Here is a 5,248-nt window from a genome sequence, read left to right as displayed (position 1 = left end):
ACAGTTAAATACATAGCTACGCTTGTAGTATCATACCAAAAATAGTTAGTTAAACATAATAATAAAACGCAATTGTAAGTGCAAACAAGACATTACGTATTGGCAACAGTTACACAAGGCAGACAATACATTTAAGCAAAGCAACATAAAAGTAACATGAACATTACAAACTGTATACATATAAACATACCTCACATGTAGTGCAAAGGTCTTTGCTTCACCAACTGATTGGTTTAAATCAGTTTACATTCTTTACAATATATGTAATACCTGAAGACAAAATATTAAAATTATAAAAACCTTATGCAATACTGCTAGATTAGAATAAACAGAATTATCTCCCCTTAAATCTGGTTAATCAAATATTTACTTGTATTAACTTTATAGAAGTATAAAATCTTTTAACGCTCACTCATACAAACTGTTAAAATAGATTATATATTACTGTTACTAGAAATTTTAGTATTAATCATACTTTTATCAGTTTTATGCAGATTTCATATATTTTACTAAATCTTACAGATAAAACTATATTATCAAGTTTATTATTATTACTTTATATGTTATGAATAGTTTACACACATATATTAAATATTTAATCATTTACTATCATACACCTTTCATAATACTGTCACCTACTCATTCAATTATACACTTATATATCACTCACTCTTGGATATTAAAACTGGAATGTTATTGTAATGAATATATTAGTAATAAACTGACCTTATAGAAGAATATGATAGTCCTAGACTATTTCAAAAGTAAAGATATAACAACTTCCAAATAAGCTGAAGAAAATGGCTACCACTTCATATAAAGACTTTAGCCAACTGTCCAAAACAAAGAAAAGTTAAACAAAAGATTCCCGCCTAAATCATACTGACCAATAGAAAAGAAATTAATCAATAGGTAATGTTCTACCTGAATAAACTAGCAGACTACAAATTATAATAAATGTAAATAGAATATATCAAGTATATATTCTAATAACATAAAACCTTAATTAATGTAAAACATAAAATATAGCTCTACCACAATAGTTAGTTCAAAGCGAATAACAACCTATAAACCATCATGTGTCTGTGCCTACAAGATCAGTCAGTACAATTGCAATGGATTTTGACAAAAAAAATTACTGTAATTTTATTATCGACACCTGTTACGATTATAAATCAATTATGTATCAAATATATCGACAGTTAATTTTTTTATCAATTTTTTTCTGTAAGATAGTATTCTCAGCAGAATCTCTATTAAAACTATGGCTTTATAATTCTCTTCATAACTTTTGTCTATTACATCGCAACACGACGATTTGATATATACTGATATGAACAGAAAAAGATGTCGCTTACACGGCAGCGAAATAACAACCCAACTAAACACATAACCAAAAGTCTCTTGCGAAGCACTTATATTGTATTCAACAGAAGACAGGTGTCTCTATACATATATTATGTCAACTTCCGAATCGTTTGAAAAGTATGATATACCTTAAGCAACTATCAAGTTATTTTTGAAAGTCACACTGGAAGTTCATTCGCTTGCACAGACTACTTTTAAATAAGTTAAGTACTATAATAGAATAAAAAAGAAGAAGCTGGTAGCCTTAGTTCGCTTTGTATATATATATTTTTTTTATTTACGTTTATTAATATGTTTCGGAATTTAATGTGACGTCCTTTTTCGATGAACTAGAACACAATTGTGTAAAGGGTCCAACTGGAGCACGACTTCCGGATTTTCTCGCTGTATTGAAGACTCACTAGTGGCCTGGGCTGTTTTTGCTTTTTTGGTCGGGTTGTTGTCTCTTTGTCCAATTCTCGTTCCTATTCTGACAACAGAAAGGAAAGTTTGATTTGTATTTATAATTCAGGGGAAAGTAATTAGTATGAAACAGTTGATTTTACCCTACAGTGGTTAAAGTTCCATAACTCTTAAATATTGTCACATAAAAAGGAGAGTAATGACTGCTATGCTACCAAGTATATGAACTTTCTGCCATTTACATTAAGTTAAACCTTGCTAAAATTATATTTCCGTAAGCGTATTACAAAATGATATGAAACAATATTCCAAAACATCGTTCCCTGCAGAGAAATAATAATTATAAAAAAGGACCATTATATCACGGCCGACACTCGGCTAACCGAGAGATTGGTCGGTTAATCTATATTGAGTATGCGGCTATATGGGCGGTTGGTCTGTTAATCGGGTCGGTTATACGTCTGTTAAGAGTAAAACGCACAATTTAAATGTTCAACTCTGTTAAATATACAGATTTTTGGCATATTATAAGAACCAAATTAAAAAAAGAAAAGTGTCTGACAAAATGATATCTATCATAGAACATTTTCCACCTGTAAAAACATTTCATAGTCTGCGCAAACTTCAGTAAAACTAAAAGGCGTCGCGCAAGTATATGGTATTTATGCTTATACGCATAGCAATTGTTTTAATAAAAGGCGAAACAAACAATTTTAGATATCATTTAAAGGACACAAAATAGTACTTTGGTTCTAAAAAATAAATTGACATTAGTAAATATTTCATAATTGTAATATAACGTGAGTAATACCACGTTTTAGTGACTATTAGGGGAATAAAGTCTGTTAATGGGTTGGACAATTAAAATTGTGTCAGTTAAGAGTTATTTAGCCACGACAATAGTTTTGCTACCTTTATAATTTCCCATTAAAAAAGTTAAGAATGAGATGTAATTGAGTAAAAAAAATGACAATACGGTGCAACAGTATCCTTGTAGTAAGAGCATTTTTATTTTGACTTTCTTTGCATTTTATTGAAAGGTGTGTCACTGCAATATAGCGTGATATGGATTGGCCGCTGGAATATGCATGAATGTATTATTAACGTTTTCAATCAGCCTTGATTTTTGTGTCTGTTCAAAGAAGCACGTTCAAAAATCCGACTGAAAGTGTCTGTCTTATATAACACCGGGTACATATAACGTGTTGTCGTTCTCATATGGACATTATATTTGCCACTGGACGTTAAACCCTTATTCGTCAGCATCATCCAATTGGTTCTTTTGTTCTATTACTTAATCATATGTTGTTTACAAAACATTCTAAAGAAGTAAATGGAAAGAAGCGAATGCAGCTACATTTGATTATCTTAAGTTTTAATTCATTTTATTCCGTTTAGTTCCTTTCTACATAAGCGCAGAGGAGAACTGCAGTTGTGCGCTAGTAAAATTCTAGCATTTGTCACCAATTTGAGTACATCGCAATCCGTTACTGTTTCAACCACCCCCTCCCCCTGAAATTTTGTTTTGTTTGCACTTTACAATATTTACTGAGCTATCAGATTCAGCGGTTGACAGGAGGCCAATGTATATCGGACTCCAGTCTCAAATAATATAAAGTGATATACAGTAAAAAAAATTGCAAAGCATCTATATAGATATCGTTGTCTATACTATTAATTTAAAAATAAGGAGTTGTGGAATAAATGCCAAAATTGTTTTAACAATCATCTTGGAGGGTCTAAATAGTAAAAAGGGGTGTTTCATGTCTGTATTCTTAAACAATTGTTATTTTTCTCTCTTTTTTAGCAATGCATCACTCTCTACTGTCCTTATCTATTATTTTATATTCTGCGTCTCCATCCAGATTCTCGTGTATACCATAAGGTTCGGATTGGGGTGTTGTTTATTTCTGTATTCTTTAAATTGTTATGTCACTTTTCTCTACATTTTATTTATTTTTCTCATTATTCTTTCTCTATTCTTTATATTTAAGCATCCCAATATATTTTACTTACTGATGTTTAGTTACATTACGACGTTTATCTCTGATATAACAAAGCAGATGTGGTATGATTGCCAATGAGACAACTCTCCACAAGAGACCAAAATGACACAGAAATTAACAACTATAGGTCACCGTACGGCCTTCAACAATGAGCAAAGCCCATACCGCATAGTCAGCTATAAAAGGCCCCGAAATGACAATGTAAAACAAACGACAACCACTGATTTACAGGCTCCTGACTTGGGACAGGCACATACATACATAATGTGGCGGGGTTAAACATATTAGCGGGATCCCAACCCTCCCCTAACCTGGGACAGTGGTATAACAGTACAACATAAGAACGAACTATAAAAATGATGTATATACTGGTTACCAATGTAGATGACAAATTGGTGTCATTCATAACAACGAAACAGAATTCACATGATATATGCGACCATTCTGGAATGAAATTAATATTACTTTAATATTACACTTTTTGAAACCATTTTTATCAATTTCCAATGTCTAAATTTATGTTTCATTGTTCATGTGTTGTTTCCGTATATTTTAGCCACTCGTCTTGAGCCTACCCATTTGATCCGATAACTCCCCATAAAGCAATCAAATTATATTTTCATTGCCATTCATAACTCTTAACAGACCAAATAACAGACCGGGTTTTATACATCCGACCTATTTACAGACCAGGTTTTTAATAAGAATTGATTAATATCACCAAAATACAGATTTTCGTGTAGATTTTTCACATAATGATATTAATATGGTTAACAAACATAATGCCTGTCTTTTTCGATGTTCAAAATATTGCATGCAAGTAAATTCAGCCAAGTTGTCATTTTGTGTACATTTTGTGTGTGTAAAATGTGTATAAATTTATTGATGAGTAACCCGCCTTTTCATTTTATTGATTGTTTATCGAAGCTAGAAAAAAAATAATTACACCACTGGATTCAGTACATTGAATTGTTTTGTCAGACATGAATAATTTTTATGATAAAAAATATATTTAAAAAGTTATACAATGAAACATACTGAACTTGCAAGTATTTTCTCGATAACACCTGATTAACAGACTTTAGCCAACCCAATTAACAGGCCAACCGCCGATATAGCCGCATACTCAATATAGATTAACCGACCAATCTCTCGGTTAGCCGAGTGACGGCCGTGTATATACGTTTGTTACAAATAATTAAGAGCTGGACTGATTAATTGTTGGTTGCTAAATAAATACTAGGCAGAGGAAGCGAAATAAACTAATTATAACTTTTAGTTTGTTATCATCATTATTATAGGAAACCCAAAAATCGAAACAATAAAAGAAACGGGAAAAAACACGGTCAAGATTTTAATAAAACGATGAAAAAATAAGTTATGACTGACAGCAAATTGAATAAGAACCACAACTGTAATACATTCATACAAATTAATTATAGCTTGGGATACTAGTAGACAGGTACAGAAAA

This window comes from Mytilus californianus, unplaced genomic scaffold, assembly GCF_021869535.1.
Source record: "Mytilus californianus isolate M0D057914Y unplaced genomic scaffold, xbMytCali1.0.p SCAF_5, whole genome shotgun sequence".
Taxonomy (NCBI): domain Eukaryota; kingdom Metazoa; phylum Mollusca; class Bivalvia; order Mytilida; family Mytilidae; genus Mytilus; species Mytilus californianus.
This window is presented reverse-complemented; position numbering follows the sequence as displayed.